This window comes from Triticum aestivum, chromosome 7B, assembly GCF_018294505.1.
Source record: "Triticum aestivum cultivar Chinese Spring chromosome 7B, IWGSC CS RefSeq v2.1, whole genome shotgun sequence".
Lineage (NCBI taxonomy): Eukaryota > Viridiplantae > Streptophyta > Magnoliopsida > Poales > Poaceae > Triticum > Triticum aestivum.
In genome coordinates this window covers 355075126-355099759 of record NC_057813.1, presented here as the reverse complement: position 1 = coordinate 355099759, position 24634 = coordinate 355075126, and positions in this window count along the sequence as shown.

Here is a 24634-nt window from a genome sequence, read left to right as displayed (position 1 = left end):
ATGATGAACTCCTTACTCTTGTGCTTCAAATGATAGTCTTTCCAACACTCAACTCTCTCACGCAGATTTGGCTATGGTGGAAAGATGATTTCAGTGGAAAGCAACTTGGGGAAGGCTAGAGATCAAAATTCTTGTGGTTGGATTGGAATGTCTTGGTATCAACACATGAGTAGGTGGTTCTCTCTCAGAAAATGAGTAGTGGAAGTGTAAGCACATTCTGATGGCTCTCCCTCAAATGAGGAAGGGAGTGGAGGGTATATATAGCCTCCACACAAAATCTAGCCATTACACACAAATTCCCAAATTTGGTGGGACCGAATGGTTAAACTCGGTCAGACCGACTTGGTTCAAAATGTGAATGTTAGGCATTTCGGTGGGACCGACAAGGTCAATTTGGTGGGACCGATGTGCTAGGATTAGGGCAAAACCTCATCTCGGTGAGACCAATTGCGTGAACTCGGTGAGACCGGTTTCAGCAATAAGCAAACAGAGACTTGGTCAAGCAAACTCGGTGGGACCGACCGCGTATCTCGGTGCGACCGAAATAACTGCAATAGGTAGGGTTTCTGGCAGTGGCTATGTCAAGTGAACTCGGTGGGGCCGGATAGATCAAATTGGTGGGGCCGAGTTTGACTTTAGGTTTATGACATATGTGGAAATGAGAAAGTGGTTGAGGGCTCTAGAGCATATCACTAAGCACTTTGAGCAAGCAAGCCATTAAGCAGCACCTCATCCCCTTTTAATAGTATTGGCTTTTCCTATGGACTCAATATGATCTTGGATCACTAAAATGAAAATGTAGAGTCTTGAGCTTTTGCCAATGTTTGTCTTTGGCATCTTGAAGGGGTTCCACATCCTCTCGTCCATCCACTCCAATGTTGAACTCATCTGAAATATACTAGATAGAAGCATTAGTCCAACAAGAGATATGTTGACATTAATTACCAAAATCACCCAGGGAGCACTTGTGTTTCACCAATACAAATTTTATCTTTGGTGAACTAATTTAGAAAATTAAGTCGCCCATTTCAAATTTAGTTCAACCAATTCAAAATTAGTTCACCCATTTCAAATTTAGTTCACCCTATAAAAAATATGTTCACCTATTTTAAAAATTAAATAAGCCATTTTTGAAATTAGGTTACTTAGTTCAAATTTAGTTCACCCATTTTGAAACTCAGTTCACCCTTTCAAATTTAGTTCACCCAATTCAAATTTTGTTCACCCATTTTTAAAATCAGTTCACCCAATTCAATTTAGTTCACCCATTTTCAAAATTAGTTCATTCATTTTAAAAATCAGTCCACCCAATTCAAATTTAGTTCACGATTTGAAAAAATTATTTCACCCAATACAAATTTTGTGCGCATTTTTTTCAAAAAGAAAGTTCACTGAATACAAAATAAAGTTCACCAATTTCCCATATTAGGCCACTCATTCCATATTTAGTTCACCCATTTTTAAATTTAGTTCAACCAATTCAAAACTAGTTCACCAATTTTCAAATTTTAGTTCACTAAATACAAATTTTGTTCACTTATTTTCAAAATAATTTTATGTAAATAATATTTTTGTTCACATTTTCAAAATTAGAATACAAATACAAATATAATTCACCTAATTTAAAATAAGTTCAACCATTTTCAAATTTAGTTCACCCAGTACATTTTTTGCTCACTCATTTTTCAAAATTATTTCTTGTAATACTAATTTTGTTCACCTGTTCTCCAAATTAGTTCATAAATACAAATATTGTTCACCAAATTTAAATTTAGTACACCCATTTCAAAGTTAGTTCACACGATTTCAAAATAAGTCATTGTAAATTCAGTTCACTTATTTCAAATTTAGTTCACCCAGTACAACTTTTGTTCATTCATTTTCAAATATAGATTACTAAATACAAATTTAATTCCCCCATTTTCAAGATTTTTTTCACTATTTCAAAATTATTTCATTAAATGCAAATATAGTTTACACATTTTAAAAATTAGGCCACTCATTTCAAATTCAGTTCACCCATTTTAATATTTAGTTCACCGAATTAAAAAACACTTCATTTAGTTAAAGAATTAGTCACCTAATTAAAAAATTCTTCACCCTTCCAACAATTAGTCGTCGAGACACCCAATACAAATTTTGTTTACCTATTTCAAAATTAAATCAACCAATACAATTTTTTTACCTTTTTTCAAATTTAGTTCGCATATACATATATAGTTCACCCTTTTTTTAAGTTCGCAAACTTTCATTTTCCGATCTTTTTTGAATTGACAAAAAAATCACGAAAAAAACTTTTGCACTACCTTAACATTATGGTAAAGAAAACGTCATTTGAAAATAGTTCCTGAATGAGTTTAAACATTGAGCGAAACAGTTTCTCTTTCTGTACCAGTCTAGCGCTCAAAGAAACAGTCTAGCGTTCCTATCAAAAAAATAGTCTAGCGATCAACTTCGAGCGAAGGATCAAAATAGTCTAGCGAACTCTAACTAGGCTTCATGGAATCAGCCCACAAAGAAACTTAGTAGGCGCCACAACTCCTAACCGGCGTAGAAGGCGCAGATTAGGGGGACCTGTCTGGTTAGTCGCGCGAGTTCCCGAGCACATCGTCTCTGCTCTCCCTCCCCCGATTCCAAAATTAATCCCTCCAATCTAGCTGAAGGCAACGGCGGCGACAAGTGAATCCAGGTTCGGCGGCCTGCCCTCTTTGGCTCTCCCTCGGTCGCTCCCCTCCTTCGGCTTTTGGTGGTCCGGCCCCGCCTACCCTCCGCGGTCGGCCGACTCCGTCGGTACAGCTCCCCAGCTCCCCTCCGGCCGACCCACTCCCAGACTCCCTGTCTCCCTCCCCTCCCCTCGGCCTCCAGCAGACGGCAGTCCGGCTCCGCCCTCCCCATTACGTCTGGCCCCTTGACCTCCAACAGGTCTCCGTCCATCGAGTATTGCATCCATCTCCATCAAGGTACTCTTTTCCTCTGTTTTCATACAAATTTGAAGATTTTTTGTAAGTTGACACTGCCTAATGCCTAAGATTGCTCAAACCTGTGAACTGTGATTGTGATGTAGATGATTGCTAGATGGACATTGAACAATCTACTTTGTTTATGTGTTTGTGATGTAGATGAAGAAAGATGTTAGCAAAATGGGTGATGAATATTTGAATAATTGCTTGGTTTCATTTTGTTGAGAGAGAATTCTTCAAGCAAGTTAAAGATGAGGATGTCATCAATCTTTTCCAAAAAGGGGGTCATAAAGTTATATTGTAATTTCTTTAATTGTTTGTAATCTTTCTTAATTGTTTGAGATAATACCATAACGATATTTTGCTACTATTATGATTGTATGGTCATTGAGTCATTGACTGTAACGACCAGACCTCAAACAGTCTGATCTCTGTGCATCAGTGTCATCCCTGGATCGGTAATGCTGACACGCACAATACTTGAAGGATTTATAACAGAGTAGCAATCACACACTTATTACATCGAATGTCTCAAAAGAGAACTTATTACAATAAATATGGCTTAATGCCATCTAAATATGATAACAGCAGAAGGCTTGGAACATAAAGCGAGTCCACCAACTCCAACAGCATCACTGAGTGAAAGATCACGACCTAAGGCACCTTACTCGTCGTCTGAAAAGTCTGCAACATAAACGTTGCAGCCCGAAAAATGGGTCAGCACATGGAATATGCTGGCAATGTAACACATAGAGAGTAATGGACAGAATAATGCTATCACTACATGCATATATGGCTGGTGGAAAGCTCTATGGTTACAGTTTTGCATAAAGCCAATTTCCTACAACAAAGAAATAAATTTTATTTAACTATCATGGTGGTTGTTAAATATTGAGAAGGTTCACCCAACTCAATCCCAATTAAGCATCATCATTAATCCCAACAAATTAAATTAAGTAACATGATGAGATTCACATGATAATTCAAGTACTAGATACTCAAAACGTCCATAACCGGGGACACGGCTAACCATGATTAGTTTATACACTCTACAGAGGTTTGCACACTTTTCCCCGCAAGAATCGATCTCCTCCATTGGATTTCTCGCACTAAAAGTTGTTTGAGAAACAGATGACCGAGACACAGTCTTTCAGAAGCGTTAGCACCTTACGATGGGTACACAGTACCACCTGCATCCCCTACATCTGCTAGTCTACCACTGTAAGAGTTCACACGACTTAGTCAACTATGCTAGAGCCCATAGTAGATTGCGGCTGCACACGGAAGTTTCTAGCATGAAAAATCTCATGATCCCTTTGAGCCTGGGTGGCAGTCCATAGGAGAATCACACGGTACCCCGGGATTTCCAAAAATACAGGCAACACTAGGTTCCCCAGGTGCCTCAATCCATCCACATGTGAATTAAAGTTGCCACCTTAAGTTGAACCATTAATTAACAATCTCACATCAGTCATGGATACACTCACCCAATCCACGTCTACAAGCATAGCATAGAAATATAATTAAACGTAGAATTAACTCCCAAACGTTTGAAAATAAAGGACAATAGGTACTACCTCATCTACTTCCCAAAATCCACATATTAATCAGATCCTAACCATGCAATTGTTTGAGGATTGATCTAATTCAATAAAACTGGGTAGTAATGAGGTATGATCAAGGTGTTACTTGCCTTGCTAATGATCCGTGAAACCTAGAGACTCGTAGTAGCACGTTGCGCACTCCGGATACTCTATCGCAAACAAACAAGCATACAATAAGCACTCATCTAATGCACGGGTAAAACTCAAATAAGAGATCTAACCAGAAAGTTCAACTAAAGAACTCCGGTTTGTCAAAAGAATCAAATCAAACGAAGCAACGAATCTCAAACAGCGAAAGAAACAAGCTTCGTTTACTAATCTGAACCTAAGTCGAATTTTACAATAGCAAAAACTTATTTAAGTTGGTTAAATAGAAAGAGGGTTTCGAGACGAAACTCCATGCGCTTGAATCACCTGATTCCGATAAATGAGCGAAAAGTTATACTAAAACGAAAATCAGGGCAGAAATCGCGATCGAAAATAATCACGGAAAACCCTGGAAAAAGAAAAACTGGCAAACAGGCTAACGAACGAACGTTCGCTGTCTGCGGCTAAACGGTGAAAACCGTTCGTTAAAATGAACATACGGACGAACGTCCGCTAAATAAACTAAACCGAGAAAAACAGACAAACTAATCTAAAAACATAAACCGCGGTTTTTAAAAATACGAGCGGTTTTCTAGAGAAAACCGCTAGCGGCGGCGAGGCGGGCTCCGGCGGGGCGGGACGGGCGTCGGCGGCGACGACTCCGCGGGGCGGCTGCGGCACGACGGGAGGCGGGGTTGGCGGCGGCGGCCAGCGGAGGGGTCGGTTGGGGCGGGGCTAGGGTTTGGGGGCGGCTCGGGCCTCCGCTTAAAAAGGTCTGCCGGGCGATGTTGGGGATATACATAACAGGTAGGCCCACGAAGGGTCGAAATATCATGAAGCATGGGGTCCACACAACATGTGGGTCCAGGTCAATTTCATACAGACACACTATCCACTCGGACAAGCAGCATACCATCCACTCGACCAAGCAACATATCATCCACTCGGATGACGGTTCACCACTCGACCGTACGACTTACTCGGATATACGAAGACCAGCAGGCAGCAAGGCAGTCGGCATCTTTCTAATAGTGAGGGCTTAATAGCGGGCTGGCATTATGGCATTCATACCCCACTTTGTAACATAGGAGGTGAGGGGGTGGCGCACTCTATATAAGCCACCCCCCACCACTAGACAGGGGGCTCTGCTTCCACCTCTCTCTCTTTTCACCATTGGTCTCAGGACTTAAGCTCAGGCATGGGGATCCGTCCCTCTCGCTCACACACATTGTAATCTCCGGATATATACTCAGATAAAACAAAGCCTCTCCGGAGCACGAGACGTAGGGTTGTTATCTCCACCGTGAGAGGCCCGAACTCGCTAAAACCACCGTGTCACCCATATGCATCTCGATAGATCATGCTCCGTTATACTACCCCTATTCTACTGTCAGACTTAGAACCACGACAGTTGGCGCCCACCGTGGGGCATGGCGTCTATCGAACCATGGTGCAAATGGTTTTTTCTTCAATCTTCAACAGCAGATCAACTACCATCGCCAGAGAAATTGGCGCTTTGGTCATCGCGCCATTCGTACAAACAAAAGGATCAGGGAAGTTTCCATTGAACCTAGTCTTTTTACAATACATTATCTAGCCATGAGTTTATCATGAAACAGAGGAGAAGAGAACAGGACGAGCCGCTCTTCATCTTTCTAGTCTTCTCAACGGATCATTGTCAAAGGCAACCGCCGCAAACGGCCACCAACGCGGTCCGCTGCGTCTCCTCCGGCCTCGACGCTACCGTCGAGCTCCTGCAAACGGCCAGCGACGGGTCCGTCCCGTCGTCCCCGACCTCGTCTACGACTCCACCACCGAGCTCCTACACATAGGCACCAGCGCAGTCCACCACGTCGTTTCCGCCCTCATCTACGACGTTGACGGCGGCCCCTCACGCACGGCACGCCTCAACAGCGACTGTAAAAACGGTCCGGATCTTCCCGGCGACCACGACAAGCGACCCGACTTCGCGAGAAGACAAGGCATCCGTCGTCCGCGCCCGGTCGTAATCTTTCCCTCTTCCTTTAATTAATACTTATCCATGCATGCGTAGTTTTTTCCTCAATCCTCTCGGCTGCAAGTTCATTGGATCGGTTAGGCACCCGTGCCATTAACTGCGTACATAATGCGGCAGCCAATGCATGTCGTAACTACGACCAGCGCTGAACGCATCCATGCGTACGTAGTTTTTTCGTCGATCTTCTCTGTTGCATGTTCACCCAATCGGTTAGGCTCCCCCGCCATTAACTGCGTACTTAACGCAGCAGCCGATGCATGCATGCCGTGAATGCAGCTAGTGGTGAATGGGGGCTTAATTTGTGGCATGCAAAAACGAAACATGCAGTCCGGTGCAACCATAATTGCATGCTAATACATTTGCTGTTACTACTCTTCAAAAGCGCACACAATTAGTACTCTGCGTTACAGTATTAATCTGTTGCCTGAATGTTCGGGTAACATGCAGGATACACTCGGATAAGGCTGGCCGTACCTCCACATGCATCGCATCTATCCGTCGTAACCGCCACGGTCAGGCTCATCATGCCTGTCAGCTCTGCCAAGTCAGTCGACGTGATGCTCCAGGTCGAGTGCATCATCGGAGGCCACGATGTCAGCAAGATCCACATCCCGAGCTACTACTCTCCAGCGCCCGCCGACAGCCTCGTTCACGTAAGGCGTCAAGTCCATCGCCTCGGAAACTATTGCACTCGGCAGCAACTCCCTCCAATTGGCATCAGCATCGTCACTCGGATAGGACTGGCTCACTCGACCAAACCGGATCACTGGCAATCGGACGTTCGTACGCCACCACTCGGCCACTCATACATCATCGCTCGATCGGACGTGTCCTCAGTCGTCCTGCATGAGGTCATGAAGCTGCTCGCGTCATCATCAACTTATCCTACTTGCACACACGCGTGTCACCACTCCGCGGGACGGGTCTACTTCACTCGGACGCCTCGCGCGTCGCCACTCCGCGGGACGGGTCTACTTCACTCGGACGCCCCGTGCGTCGCCACTCCGCGGGACGGGTCTACTTCACTTGGACGCTCCGGGTGTCGCCACTCTGCGGGACGTGTCTACGTCACTCGGACGCCCCGCGCATCGCCACTCCGCGGGACGGGTCTACTTCACTTGGACGCTCCGGGTGTCACCACTCTGCGAGACGTGTCTACATCACTCGGACGCCCCGCGCATCGTCACTCCGCGGCAAGCATCTTCGTCACTTGGCCGCCCCGTGCGTCGCCATGCCGCTGGACGTGTCTACATCACTTGGACGCCCCGCGCATCGTCACTCCGCGGCAAGCATCTTCATCACTTGGCCGCCCCGTGCGTCGCCATGCCGCGGGATGCGTCTACTTCACTCGGCCGCCCCGCGCGTCGCCACTCGGTTGGTCACCTCATCACCACTGGGCCGCTCTGCGCGTCGCCACTCGGTTGGTCACCTCATCACCACTCGGCCGCCCCGCGTGTCGCCACTCGGTTGGTCACCTCATCACCACTCGGCCGCTCCGCGCGTCGCCACTCGGTTGGTCACCTCATCACCACTCGGCCGCTCCGCGCGTCGCCACTCGGTTGGTCACCTCATCACCACTCGGCCGCGCCGCGCGTCGCCACTCGGTTGGTCACCTCATCACCACTCGGCCGCCCCGCGCGTCGCCACTCGGTTGGTCACCTCATCACCACTCGGCCGCCCCGCGCGTCGCCACTCGGTTGGTCACCTCATCACCACTCGGCCGCTCCGCGCGTCGCCACTCGGTTGGTCACCTCATCACCACTCGGCCGCTCCGCGCGTCGCCACTCGGTTGGTCACCTCATCACCACTCGGCCGCTCCGCGCGTCGCCACTCGGTTGGTCACCTCATCACCACTCGGCCGCGCCGCGCGTCGCCACTCGGTTGGTCACCTCATCACCACTCGGCCGCCCCGCGCGTCGCCACTCGGTTGGTCACCTCTGTGACGCCCGGATAATTAAGCTACAGTGACCCTCTGCTAATGATACCACGTCACCTCGTTTATAGTTGCTAATCTCGAGTTAGTTCAAAAACGATTCAAATTAAAATTTAAAATATAGGCAACAATAAAAGTTTTCAAATATTAAAACTAAAATGTTCGGAGGGAACCAAATATTGCATAGATAATTGTGATGGGAAAACCGCACATTTATAAAATGTTTAAATACTATGAGATAAATAAAACAGTAGCAAAGAGATTAATTAAATATGTTTTATAATTAATAAAATGTCAAACTAAGTTATTTGGGGTCTAGATTTATTTTTGTGACTATGGACTAAGTTGAAATACTAAGTGTATATTTTACTAAATTAAAATGCAACTAAAATAAAGAAAAAAAAGAAAAGGGAAAAGGACCCCCCCTAGCTGGGCCTTGGCCCAGCAGGCTACTGGGCCGCCAGGCCGGCCCAACCGCGCCCGCTACTACTCCCCACCGGGAGCCAGAAACCCTAGCCCCTCTTCCCCACTACCCCGACCCCCCCCACTCTCGCTCGCTCCCCCACTCCCCCCGATTTCTAGATCGGGGCTAACCACCCCCTCCCCCAATCGGCCCGCTCGTTCCACTCCCCCTCTTCAGGATCGGGGCGTTCGCCGCCGCCGCCGCCCGAGACCGCGTCGCCGGAGCCGCCATCGTTGCTCTCCACCTCGACCTCCCCGTCCTAGACCGCCCGCACCGGACCGCTTCTTCCTCAACGCCTCCACCTCCTCGACCGGATCTGGGTCGCGCCTCTGGCGCCCCCGACGTCGTCGCCGCCCATCTCCGCTGTCGCCTCCTCGTCTCCTCCTCGCTGGCGCTGCCCCACCGCCGCCGCCCTGTGCCGGGTCGACCTCGCCGTGGCCTCCTCATCTCCTCCCCACGGGTCGCCCCCGAGCCTCGCCGCCCCGCTTCTCTTCAACGTTGGTGAGGCCCTTGGCCTCCCCCCCCCGATCTGTGTCGCCGGCGCCGTTCACTGCCCGCGCGCGCATGACCCCGCGCTCGCTGCCCTGCTCACCAGCCGGACCTCGCCGTCCCGCACCACCGCAGCCCCTGCTGCCTCCGACGCAACCACCATCGCCCCGCTCGCTGTCTCTACTCGAGACCGCCCGCGACGACCCCGCTGGCCACCGCGGCCATCTGCGCCGGCCTCCCGCTCCAGTTCCTCCCCTCCGCCGCTTCCCCTGACCGGCGTCATGGGCGCCGGCGGCCGTACCGATGGCCTCGACCGAAGCAGCGCTCTGATTCGCCCATAGTCGGGCGCGCCCGTTACCACCACAGATGCCCGTCGCCCGACCCACCATAGGCCATTGGGCCTATGGCACGAGGGGCCCACAGCCCGAGAACAAAAAAAAAGAAATAAAAATAAATTTAATTAATTAATTAATTAACTAAATTAATTAAGTTAATTAACCTTAATTAATTAATCTAATTAACCTGTTAGCTTAATTAAACAGTAATTAGTTTAACTAAATCCTAATTAACCTAACAGAGTATGACAAGTGGGTCCCATTAGACCCACGCGTCAGTTTGACTCAGTCAACCCCTGTTGACTGCTGACGTCAGCATGACATCATGCTGACGTCATAAATACATTTTTTTTCGAATTAATTAAATAAATAATTAAATTCCAAAATTGTTGAAATCTTTTAAAAATCATATCTTTTAATCCGTAACTCGGATTAAAATATTTTCAACATGAAAGTTGCTCAGAACGACGAGACGAACCCGGATACGCAGCCCGTTCGTCCACCACACACCTCTAACATACCAAACACGCAACTTTCCCCCTCCGGTTCATCTGTCCGAAAACGCGAAACACCGGGAATACTTTCCCGGATGATTCCCCCCTTAACCAGTACCACCTTATACCACGTTAGGGCACGCCTAGCATCGCTTCTTGACATGTCATGCATCGATATGCATCTGTTTACTTGGTATTCATTGTTTCTTCCCCCTCTTCTCTCCGGTAGACTACGAGACCGACGCTGCTGCTGCCCAGTTCGACTACGGAGTTGACGACCCCTCTCTCTTGCCAGAGCAACCAGGCAAGCCCCCCCCCCTTGATCACCAGATATCGCCTATTCTTCTCTATACTGCTTGCATTAGAGTAGTGTAGCGTGTTACTGCTTTCCGTTGATCCTATTCTGATGCATAGCCTGACATTGTTGCTACACCTGTTAATACCTTACCTGCAATCCTAAATGCTTAGTATAGGATGCTAGTTTATCATCATTGGCCCTACATTCTTGTCAGTCTGCCTTGCTATACTATCGGGCCGTGATCACCTGGGAGGTGATCACGGGTATATACTATACATACATACATACTATACAGATGGTGACTAAAGTCGGGTCAGCTCGAAGAGTACCCGCGAGTGATTCACGGATTGGGGGCTGAAAGGACCTTTGTCCCGACGGCCCTCTGTGTGGATCTTTGTGGCGGAGCGACAGGGCAGGTTGAGACTGCCTAGGAGAGAGGTGGGCCTGGCCCTGTTCGGCGTTCGCGGACACTTAACACGCTTAACGAGATCTTGGTATTTGATCTGAGTCTGGCTACGAGCCTATACGCACTAACCATCTACGTGGGAGTAGTTATGGGTATCCCGACGTCGTGGTATCAGCCGAAGCACTTCAGACGTCAGCGACGGAGCGGCGCGCGCCGAATTGGACTGGAACCGCCTATTAGGGCTAGGTCTGCTTTCGGCCGCCCTCGCAACGTGCAGGTGTGCTCAGGGCGATGGGCCCAGACCCCTGTGCGCTTAGGTTTAGACCGGCGTGCTGGCCTCTCTGTTTTGCCTAGGTGGGGCTGCGACGTGTTGATCTTCCGAGGCCGGGCATGACCCAGGAAAGTGTGTCCGGCCAAATGGGATCGAGCGTGTTGGGCTATGTGGTGCACCCCTGCAGGGAAGTTAATCTATTCGAATAGCCGTGATCTTCGGTAACAGGACGACTTGGAGTTGTACCTTGACCTTATGACAACTAGAACCGGATACTTAATAAAACACACCCTTCCAAGTGCCAGATACAACCGGTGGTCGCTCTACCTCAGGGAATGAGGAGAGGATCGCCGGGTAGGATTATGCTATGCGATGCTACTTGAAGATGTTACTTGGAGATGCTACTTGGAGGACTTCAATCTACTCTCTTATACTTGATGCAAGACGAAGGTGACCAGAAGCGTAGTCTTCGACAGGATTAGTTATCCCCCTCTTATTCTGGCATTCTGCAGTTCAGTCCACTGATATGGCCTCCTTACACATATACCCATGCATATGTAGTGTAGTTCCTTGCTTGCGAGTACTTTGGATGAGTACTCACGGTTGCTTTCTCCCCCCTTTTCCCCCTTTCCTTCTTCCTGGTTGTCGCAACCAGATGCTGGAGTCCAGGAGCCAGACGCCACCGTCGACGACGACCCCTACTACACCGGAGGTGCCTACTACTACGTGCTGCCCGCTGACGACGACCAGGAGTAGTTAGGAGGATCCCAGGCAGGAGGCCTGCGCCTCTTTCGATCTGTATCCCAGTTTGTGCTAGCCTTCTTAAGGCAACTTGTTTAACTTATGTCTGTACTCAGATATTGTTGCTTCCGCTGACTCGTCTATGATCGAGCACTTGTATTCGAGCCCTCGAGGCCCCTGGCTTGTATTATGATGCTTGTATGACTTATTTTATTTGTAGAGTTGTGTTGTGATATCTTCCCGTGAGTCCCTGATCTTGATCGTACACATTTGCGTGCATGATTAGTGTACGATTGAATCGGGGGCGTCACAAGTTGGTATCAGAGCCGACTGCCTGTAGGAATCCCCCTTCCACACTCCTTGGCCGAAGTCGAGTCTAGACATTGCAAAACTTTTACTAACATGGCTGTGTGGCCTACGGGCCCACGTCGCCATTGGGTGGTATTAGGATCTTTTACTCCTCGATCTTTACTCTGGGATCCTGAACTCTCTTCTATTCGGGTTAAACGATTTTGCTAATAACAAAACTAACTTTAGGTTCTCGCGAGTACTTTCTCCCGGAGAGCCCCTCACTTCAGATGATCGTCTGCTAATCAGAAGAATTCGGAGATACTCTTTGATATTCTCTCGAGACTTTGTGACCATCACTTTTGCTATTCCTGGCCACCGATAAATCCGTATGGATAACTACTTACACTTGCCATCCATACGATCATCCCCCAGTGATCTTGTTATTACAAGATACCTCGAAGTTTTCTCTATTGATCCGAGAATACTTTGTGCCTACTGCCTAGCAGTTCCTTACTACATGAATACCCCCTCAAATAAATACTCGCACTTGTCGAGTATCCGCTCACCCCTGTTGTTCATGTGTTACACAAAATTCTTCAAAATACTATTCGATCTTCCGAGAATCCTCTGGAGCCTTTGGCTCTTGAAATTCTTGCTTGCTTGCATTATGGTTAATCCCATAAGTCTCGTAGTCATATTGACATTCCTTGTCATTATCATTTTGAGTCTGTTGACTCAATATGTTTGCGAATACCCGCAATCATCATTGATCCTTATAAATTACCTTTCCGGCTGAGCTGCCATCCTTTTAACTGGAATTGGTTCTCGACCAATCCAATTGTCTTTGATTGTACCCTAAGGCTATTCAACTTATCCACCCCTAATTAGAGCATTGCTTCTGATCCCTTGATTTGGAAATCCTAATTCCTTTGCATCTGACAATTGAGTTAGTCAGTTGTTTCTATAATTTGCTTCCTCTAGTTGAGTACCGATGCTCACGTCAGATCCCTTGTGGACCACCAGATCCTTTGTTGGATTTTATCTGACAACGCCCTTCATATTCAATAACCTTGTGAGCCTTTCCTCGGATACATAATGCCTTTGGTAAATTGTATCGTCTGCTTTCTCAACCATGCTTTGCCTTTGAGCTTGAGTTATTTACTTCTAAAGATTCTGGTATATGATTCTAAGATGCCCAGATGGGTTGAACCTATGCCTTCCTTAATATGTGTGAACTCGAAAGTTTTCACGAGTCGTACTCTTCTGGTATTTTGCCAGATAAGATTTCAACGCTATAACTTTATCGAAAGCGAGAAGTGAATGGAAGGTTGTGCATTGGAGAAGTGGGAGTCGACCTTGAACTTTGCGTTCATGCCCATGGACACGATGTACATCTTCTCATCGAAGCTTCTTTTAAAATCAATTATTCCCTTGGTATAAGTTCATCTTATATCTAGGATCTGGCCTTTTGCAACCGTGGTTCCGACCATGATTGTTCTTCTTTGATCTCATTTCTCGGACAAGTTAAAACAATTGTCTTCTATGGATCAATACACCAGTCCAACCTTTACTTTGATCTTGTGTCGAGTATTACCCCCTGGTATCTCGAGATTATCATGGAACTGCATAACTTTTTATGAGTTCTTCATCAAGTGCTACCTTCCCACTGATTCCAATTTTTCCGCGGGCTCTGTGTTACTGAACACTCAAAGACACCGATAACTGAACCGAGACCGCTCTACGGTTCAACAACTCTTCAGTAAGCTTCTATAAGTACGAGTTTGTACCCGATCATGCCATTCCTAGCCTGTTTGGCTATATCATTGTCGTGATGATTCTAACGGTGCTACCTGGTCCTTATTCTCGGAGCACCAATTTTCGACGATGAACTAACCTTACGTCGATTTTCCTCGTCATATCCTTTCACCTTAACCAACAAGCTTGAGTTCGAGTTTGTGTCGTACCCTTGGTTCCTATAACCTTTCACTTCATCATTACTTTGACTTGATGTCGTCGCCGATCGATTACATCTTCATGAACTCTCGCGACAAAGGTTTCGAGATCGTCAACATTCTGAGCTCATCCAGGATATCAATTGGATCCATGATGAGAAATACCATCCTTGCCTCGATGAATTGTATTATCATCGACCACTTTATTGCCTTCCCACCAACACAAGCTTGTTCATGTTTGGTGTTATACCTTGAGTTCCTTGATGTCCAGCAATTGATCTTCCTTACCTCGGAAGTATTACCATCTCTTTTTGTCAAGAATGTGGTGAGAATTTCACCACCTCTTAATAATTCTTGATATCATAATACATCTTGCCATCTTCGTTCATTCCTTGGTCCTCGTATTGTTTTCAACCGGAATACCGACATTGGAGCTATGACGTGTGAATTCTAAACTCCTAGCAACCCTATTGCTTTGAAGTGAATGATCGATAGTTCATTCTAAGTCCTTCGCTAATTGAGTCACCATTCTGACATTGGTCGTGCAATCCAATCCACATTTCGGGCGCACCTTTCAACCAATGTTTAATTGTGTATGTTTTCCTCGAACATACTTCCTTATATCATTTGATCTGACAAATGTTATCTCCTTGTCCACCTAATGGTGGAAATCCATCTTTTGGGAATCTCGGTGAATTGCCGTTGAGTTCACCAGACACCTCCTTGTCCTCTCCTTGGGTTAATGATGAACTCTTGATAACGGAAATCACTTCATAGTTCATTTCCCGAGAATCTTACAATGTCATTTCGTTGATATGTGCCGCAGCTTTTCTTCTCGGACATCCTAAGTCTGAGGTATCATGACACCAATCGGATCTGAATCTTGGTCGGATATGATGGTTGGGACAACTTTCCAAGAGTTATGATGTTGATCTTTTGATGACCCGGTAACATGATGTCATGCCTAGCACCCCCCCCCCCCGGCTGGAGGACCTATCATTATAGATTCCTTTTCATGCAAGGTTATCCATTCACCCATGAGGAAATTGTAAGACTTATTCTATAAGTTCTTCCTGATGGACCCTTTTTGTTTCCAAAGCCTTAACTTGCTTGAAGACCATGTAATGCTATCTCGAAGCATGTTTGTGGTACTTCGATTTTCAACAAGGACATTTGAAGCCAATGCTAAATGTTTCCTGCTAAATTATCCAAACACCGTTGTATGGGTAATGTCATGAAATTTCTCTCCCCTACCTAAGGAGTTTTCTACATTATATCCTGTCGTGGATATCATGCACTGCTTGTCCTTGGGAAGGATATACCCTGAAATATGTGTTTAAACACATTTTCCTTTCCATTGTTCTGCTTAATCTGATAACCATATTTTCCTTTCCATTATTTGGTTTAACCTTTCTTGTGATCTATATGATCTAAGCAGTAATATTCTCCTGCTTATGTATATACCTCGGTGTACAATTCTGTCAGCAAGATCCTGTTACTATTGTTGATGACATTTCGGTAGCCACCAATGGACGAGAACCTTGCCTATTGGCCCGCCTCGTTCAACGAGCAGGAAAATGGTTCTCTTCGTCCCTCGCCCTTGGTATCGACGTTGTTACCGACCTAACTGACAGGTTATTCTCTGGCATGCCTTGCTATCATAACCGTGCAAGATGTCACCGCTCTCTCAACGTTTAAACCCACATGGTGGGCCCATAACCCACAGTTCCACAGGATCAAAACCTGACTCTCCTGTACAACCCTGTTACTAATGGTTATTCCCACGCTTGGCTTCATATGTAATTCACGGGCCACCTTCCTAATGCTCTATTCTGGTATCGGACACAATACTTATTCCCGTTGCTCTGAACCCCATTCACACTCTGTTTCAGGCAATGAACGATTGCCTATCCGCTTGAAACTTCTTATTGCACCGTCTTACTTTGCTCTCGATGTGTTTCATTTGTTCAACTCGAGAGATACTCATATGTTCATACTTGGGTAACCCCTAAAGATTTTCCCTTGTAACATCCTATCGTTGTAGAGCTGCCCCTTACCTATTCGTAAGTACGATGGAGATCCCGAAGAAAGGATGACAAATTGATCATGGTGACTTGAAGCAGTGAAATGAAGACTTCAACGAAAGGGATCAACCTCTTCGAAAGGGCAGCCAAGACCGAGGAGACTCGTTAGGTTTTTCGCTACCAACACCTCGCCCCTTACTCCACCGCTTAAATCTCGGGACGAGATTTCTTGTAGTGGAGGAGAATTGTGACGCCCGGATAATTAAGCTACAGTGACCCTCTGCTAATGATACCACGTCACCTCGTTTATAGTTGCTAATCTCGAGTTAGTTCAAAAACGATTCAAATTAAAATTTAAAATATAGGCAACAATAAAAGTTTTCAAATATTAAAACTAAAATGTTCGGAGGGAACCAAATATTGCATAGATAATTGTGATGGGAAAACCGCACATTTATAAAATGTTTAAATACTATGAGATAAATAAAACAGTAGCAAAGAGATTAATTAAATATGTTTTATAATTAATAAAATGTCAAACTAAGTTATTTGGGGTCTAGATTTATTTTTGTGACTATGGACTAAGTTGAAATACTAAGTGTATATTTTACTAAATTAAAATGCAACTAAAATAAAGAAAAAAAGAAAAGGGAAAAGGACCCCCCCCTAGCTGGGCCTTGGCCCAGCAGGCTACTGGGCCGCCAGGCCGGCCCAACCGCGCCCGCTACTACTCCCCACCGGGAGCCAGAAACCCTAGCCCCTCTTCCCCACTACCCCGACCCCCCCACTCTCGCTCGCTCCCCCACTCCCCCCGATTTCTAGATCGGGGCTAACCACCCCCTCCCCCAATCGGCCCGCTCGTTCCACTCCCCCTCTTCAGGATCGGGGCGTTCGCCGCCGCCGCCGCCCGAGACCGCGTCGCCGGAGCCGCCATCGTTGCTCTCCACCTCGACCTCCCCGTCCTAGACCGCCCGCACCGGACCGCTTCTTCCTCAACGCCTCCACCTCCTCGACCGGATCTGGGTCGCGCCTCTGGCGCCCCCGACGTCGTCGCCGCCCATCTCCGCTGTCGCCTCCTCGTCTCCTCCTCGCTGGCGCTGCCCCACCGCCGCCGCCCTGTGCCGGGTCGACCTCGCCGTGGCCTCCTCATCTCCTCCCCACGGGTCGCCCCCGAGCCTCGCCGCCCCGCTTCTCTTCAACGCTGGTGAGGCCCTCGGCCTCCCCCCCCCCCCGATCTGTGTCGCCGGCGCCGTTCACTGCCCGCGCGCGCATGACCCCGCGCTCGCTGCCCTGCTCACCAGCCGGACCTCGCCGTCCCGCACCACCGCAGCCCCTGCTGCCTCCGACGCAACCACCATCGCCCCGCTCGCTGTCTCTACTCGAGACCGCCCGCGACGACCCCGCTGGCCACCGCGGCCATCTGCGCCGGCCTCCCGCTCTAGTTCCTCCCCTCCGCCGCTTCCCCTGACCGGCGTCATGGGCGCCGGCGGCCGTACCGATGGCCTCGACCGAAGCAGCGCTCTGATTCGCCCATAGTCGGGCGCGCCCGTTACCACCACCAATGCCCGTCGCCCGACCCACCATAGGCCATTGGGCCTATGGCACGAGGGGCCCACAGCCCGAGAACAAAAAAAAAGAAATAAAAATAAATTTAATTAATTAATTAATTAACTAAATTAATTAAGTTAATTAACCTTAATTAATTAATCTAATTAACTAGTTAGTTTAATTAAACTGTAATTAGTTTAACCTAAACCCTAATTAACCTAATTAGAGGATGACAGGTGGGTCCCCCTGGACCCACATGTCAGGGTTGACTCAGTCAACCCCTGTTGACTGCTGACGTCAGCATGACATCATGCTGACGTCATAATACATTTTTTCGAATTAATTAAATAAATAATTAAATTCCAGAAATTATAAAATTTTAGAAAATCATATCTTTTAATCCGTAACTCGGATTAAAATGTTTTCAACATGAAAGTTGCTCAGAACATCGAGACGATCCGGATACGCAGTCCGTTCGTCCACCACACCCCTCTAACCTATCGAACACGCAACTTTCCCCCTCCGGCTCCTCTGTCCGAAAACACGAAACACCGGGAATACTTTCCCGGATGATTCCCCCTTAACCAGAACCACCTCATACCACGTTAGGGCACACCTAGCATCGCTTCTTGACATGTCATGCATCGATATGCATCTGTTTACCTGGTATTCATTGTTTCTTCCCCCTCTTCTCTCCGGTAGACTACGAGACCGACGCTGCTGCTGCCCAGTTCGACTACGGAGTTGACGACCCCTCTCTCTTGCTAGAGCAACCAGGCAAGCCCCCCCCTTGATCACCAGATATCGCCTATTCTTCTCTATACTGCTTGCATTAGAGTAGTGTAGCGTGTTACTGCTTTCCGTTGATCCTATTCTGATGCATAGCCTGACATTGTTGCTACACCTGTTAATACCTTACCTGCAATCCTAAATGCTTAGTATAGGATGCTAGTTTATCATCATTGGCCCTACATTCTTGTCAGTCTGCCTTGCTATACTATCGGGCCGTGATCACCTGGGAGGTGATCACGGGTATATACTATACATACATACATACTATACAGATGGTGACTAAAGTCGGGTCAGCTCGAAGAGTACCCGCGAGTGATTCACGGATTGGGGGCTGAAAGGACCTTTGTCCCGACGGCCCTCTGTGTGGATCTTTTGTGGCGGAGCGACAGGGCAGGTTGAGACTGCCTAGGAGAGAGGTGGGCCTGGCCCTGTTCGGTGTTCGCGGACACTTAACACGCTTAACGAGATCTTGGTATTTGATCTGAGTCTGGCTACGAGCCTATACGCACTAACCATCTACGTGGGAGTAGTTATGGGTATCCCGACGTCGTGGTATCAGCCGAAGCACTTCAGACGTCAGCGACGGAGCGGCGCGCGCCGGATTGGACTGGAAGCCGCCTTACTAGGGGCTAGGTTCTGCTTTCGGCCGCCCTCGCAACGTGCAGGTGTGCTCATGGGCGATGGGCCCAGACCCCTGTGCGCTTAGGTTTAGACCGGCGTGCTGGCCTCTCTGTTTTGCCTAGGTGGGGCTACGACGTGTTGATCTTCCGAGGCCGGGCATGACCCAGGAAAGTGTGTCCGGCCAAATGGGATCGAGCATGTTGGGCTATGTGGTGCACCCCTGCAGGGAAGTTAATCTATTCGAATAGTCGTGATCTTCGGTTACAGGACGACTTGGAGTTGTACCTTGACCTTATGACAACTAGAATCGGATACTTAATAAAACACACCCTTCCAAGTGCCAGATACAACCGGTGGTCGCTCTACCTCAGGGAAATGAGGAGAGGATCGCCGGGTAGGATTATGCTATGCGATGCTACTTGAAGATGTTACTTGGAGATGCTACTTGGAGGACTTCAATCTACTCTCTTATACTTGATGCAAGACGAAGGTGACCAGAAGCGTAGTCTTCGACAGGATTAGTTATCCCCCTCTTATTCTGGCATTCTGCAGTTCAGTCCACTGGTATGGCCTCCTTACACATATACCCATGCATATGTAGTGTAGTTCCTTGCTTGCGAGTACTTTGGATGAGTACTCACGGTTGCTTTCTCCCCCCTTTTTCCCCCTTTCCTTCTTCCTGGTTGTCGCAACCAGATGCTGGAGTCCAGGAGCCAGACGCCACCGTCGACGACGACCCCTACTACACCGGAGGTGCCTACTACTACGTGCTGCCCGCTGACGACGACCAGGAGTGACCTAGGAGGATCCCAGGCAGGAGGCCTGCGCCTCTTTCGATCTGTATCCCAGTTTGTGCTAGCCTTCTTAAGGCAACCTTGTTTAACTTATGTCTGTACTCAGATATTGTTGCTTCCGCTGACTCGTCTATGATCGAGCACTTGTATTCGAGCCCTCGAGGCCCCTGGCTTGTATTATGATGCTTGTATGACTTATTTTATTTGTAGAGTTGTGTTGTGATATCTTCCCGTGAGTCCCTGATCTTGATCGTACACATTTGCGTGCATGATTAGTGTACGATTGAATCGGGGGCGTCACAACCTCATCACCACTCGGCCGCTCCGCGCGTCGCCACTCGGTTGGTCACCTCATCACCACTCGGCCGCGCCGCGCGTCGCCACTCGGTTGGTCACCTCATCACCACTCGGCCGCCCCGCGCGTCGCCACTCGGTTGGTCACCTCATCACCACTCGGCCGCTCCGCGCGTCGCCACTCGGTTGGTCACCTCATCACCACTCGGCCGCCCCGCGCGTCGCCACTCGGTTGGTCACCTCATCACCACTCGGCCGCTCCACGCGTCGCCACTCGGTTGGTCACCTCATCACCACTCGGCCGCTCCGCGCATCGCCACTCGGTTGGTCACCTCATCACCACTCGGCCGCCCCACGCGTCGCCACTCGGTTGGTCACCTCATCACCACTCGGCCGCTCCGCGCGTCGCCACTCGGTTGGTCACCTCATCACCACTCGGCCGCTCCGCGCGTCGCCACTCGGTTGGTCACCTCATCACCACTCGGCCGCGCCGCGCGTCGCCACTCGGTTGGTCACCTCATCACACCTCGGCCGCCCCGCGCGTCGCCACTCGGTTGGTCACCTCATCACCACTCGGCCGCTCCGCGCGTCGCCACTCGGTTGGTCACCTCATCACCACTCGGCCGCTCCGCGCGTCGCCACTCGGTTGGTCACCTCATCACCACTCGGCCGCTCCGCGCGTCGCCACTCGGTTGGTCACCTCATCACCACTCGGCCGCTCCGCGCGTCGCCACTCGGTTGGTCACCTCATCACCACTCGGCCGCTCCGCGCGTCGCCACTCGGTTGGTCACCTCATCACCACTCGGCCGCGCCGCGCGTCGCCACTCGGTTGGTCACCTCATCACCACTCGGCCGCTCCGCGCGTCGCCACTCGGTTGGTCACCTCATCACCACTCGGCCGCTCCGCGCGTCGCCACTCGGTTGGTCACCTCATAACTACTCGGCCGCCCCGCGCGTCGCCATCGGTTGATCACCTCATCAGCACTCGGCCGCCCCGCGCGTCGCCAATCGGTTGGTCACCTCATCACCACTCGACAGCCCTGCGCGCCTTCAGACAGCTAAGTCATTTTACATTCTGTTATTTTCGTCTTCCCGAGTATTCCATAATTCACACATCAGGTTCACTCGGAGGCCACACCACCGAGTGTACCTGTACGCTCGACTGCTTATTTTCACATACTTGCTTAGTACTAGTTATGTGACTCCGAAGTCCAACTTCCTTTTTTTCGCATATATCATTCACGAACACCATGTGTCGTTCTTCATTTCGAGTATGCATCGGTCCTCCGGGGTTGCAACTCAGTCAAAACACTACACTTCCGTTTTATTTTAGCCAGTATTCCAACAAGTTCAGTAGGATTTCTCGCTTCGACAAGTGCGAACGAATCCTTCGCTCTTTTAAACTTTTGTTGGTCAACCAGCAAGCCCCTTGCACTCCCAGCGGGTGTCTATGGGTGTTATTCACACAAATCATTTCAGCACACATCAAATTTCCTCAAGAAATTATTGTGTTGACTTGTGCCATTTTTTACACAAGTTACCGCGATCACTCGACGGCCCTACGCGCCAACTTCATCGCTGCTCGGACTCGGTCTCCATACTGGTCCTAGCGCACCACAACACTGACTTTGTCGCCCTATTGATTTCAAACACGTCCGGCCAACCCCTCTATGGAATTCTCTTCATCGTATCAATGATATAGACCTCGTCGGGCATGAGACAGATAAGTCCCTTTCATAATTAAACTTCACACTTCACTCTTTTGCGAGTTTGCTTCTTCCGAGCATCACTCGGAAGCTTCTCCTCATCTTTACCCAAATCCGACTCGATGAATTACAAATCATCCATTCAAAACTATATTTCTCATATTCCGACATGTCCGTTGTCGAAGCCTGTAGTATGCTCGGGGACTACGCCGCACTCGGGGGCTGCATCTCATTTGGAATGACACTCTCCTAAGTGGTCGAGTACTTCATCACCAATCAGACCCTTCACTTCAACAAGTACATTCGATCCGTCACTTTGACAAATTTCATGATCACCCAGACACTCTGCGTGCCATCTTCGTTCCTACTCAAATTCAGTTGTCGCACCGGTCTTGTTGCGCCACAGCCACACTACACCGACCTTGTCGCTACATCAGCTTCAAAAGCATCTGGCTAACTCCTTCAAGGACCATTTTTGTCACTCAGCTGGACACTTAGTCCTTCACTCGGCCGCCCCGCGCGTCGCCACTCGGTTGTGCGCGTCTTCACCACTCGGCCGCCCCGCGCGGCGCCACTCGGTTTTGCACGTCTTCACCACTCGGCCGCCCCGCGCGTCGCCACTCGGTTGCGCACGTCTTCATCACTCGGCCGCCCCGCGCGTCGCCACTCGGTTGCGCACGTCTTCATCACTCGGCCGCCCCGCGCGTCGCCACTCGGTTGCGCACGTCTTCATCACTCGTCCGCCCCGCGCGTCTCCACTCGGTTGTGTGCGTCTTCACCACTCGGCCGCCCCGCGCATCGCCACTTGGTTCTGCACGTCTTCACCACTCGGCCGCCCCGCGCGTCGCCACTCGGTTTTGCACGTCTTCACCACTCGGCCGCCCCGCGCGTCGCCACTCGGTTGCGCACGTCTTCATCACTCGGCCGCCCCGCGCGTCGCCACTCGGTTGCGCACGTCTTCATCACTCGGCCGCCCCGCGCGTCGCCACTCGGTTGCGCACGTCTTCATCACTCGTCCGCCCCGCGCGTCTCCACTCGGTTGTGTGCGTCTTCACCACTCGGCCGCCCCGCGCATCGCCACTTGGTTCTGCACGTCTTCACCACTCGCCCGCCCCGCGCGGCGCCACTCGGTTTTGCACGTATTCACCACTCGGCCGCCCCGCGCGTCGCCACTCGGTTTTGCACGTCTTCACCACTCGGCCGCCCCGCGCGTCACCACTCGGTTGCGCACGTCTTCATCACTCGGCCGCCCCGCGCGTCGCCACTCGGTTGCGCATGTCTTCATCACTCGGCCGCCCCGCGCGTCGCCACTCGGTTGCGCACGTCTTCATCACTCGTCCGCCCCGCGCGTTTCCACTCGGTTGTGTGCGTCTTCACCACTCGGCCGCCCCGTGCATCGCCACTTGGTTCTGCACGTCTTCACCACTCGCCCGCCCCGCGCGGCGCCACTCGGTTTTGCACGTCTTCACCACTCGGCCGTCCCGCGCGTCGCCACTCGGTTATACACGTCCTCGCCCCTCGGCCGCCCCGCGCATCACCATCAGTTGGACATGTCTTTACCTCTACACCCCCAGCACGGGAACGGCTAAGTTACTCATATGGTCAAACCTCATATCACACTCTGTAGCAAGCTTACCTCCTTCGAGCATCACTCGGGGGCTACGCGCGGCAGTTGGCCATGTCACCCTCAGGGGTTACGCCCATTTGGTCAACCTGTTGATCACATCAAGATATTCTTCTGACCATACATGCTCGGTTCGCCGAAGATCTATAAGTGAAGCACGTCCACTTGGATAAATACCCCTTTTCATGCAAAAGGGTAAAAATGAAGCGCCATCGCTGAATCGTACAGGCGACCTTACTCATCGTTCGTACAACCACCTCGTTACGCATCCATCCGATTGATTCAATTCCAGACAAAGATATTTGCCATGCCAACTGCATGGAGGTTTACCGAGAGACTTAAACCCTCTGCCAGACTCATCTAGTCCGACAGAGGCTCGGGGACTACACCCAGTGGGTGCACTCAGCGTGCCCCCACTGGAAGAGGACTCAGAAAGAAACATTTTTGCTCGATGCAAACCCATCTCCAGTATTACTCGACCTCCGAGTCAGAGAAGAACAAGTTCGATCAGTACCAGCTAAGAAGAGTTTTAGTTCTCTCATACTCCCGCCGACTGCCCGCAGTCGACAGCAGTCTCGGGGACTACACCCAGTGGGTGCACTCAGCGTGCCCCCACTGGAATGGTATCCACTCGGAACGGTCCGCCCAACCCGAGTGACGGCCAAACAACAACAAAAAGACAGGCTCTAAGACTCCCGCCGACTGCCCGCAGTCGACAGCAGTCTCGGGGACTACACCCAGTGGGTGCACTCAGCGTGCCCCCACTGGAATGGTATCCACTCGGAACGGTCCGCCCAACCCGAGTGACGGCCAAACAACAAAAAAGACACGTTCCAGGCATGAAGAAATTCCGAGTAGTCAGTTACTCGATGCAGGCCCAGCTCCAAAT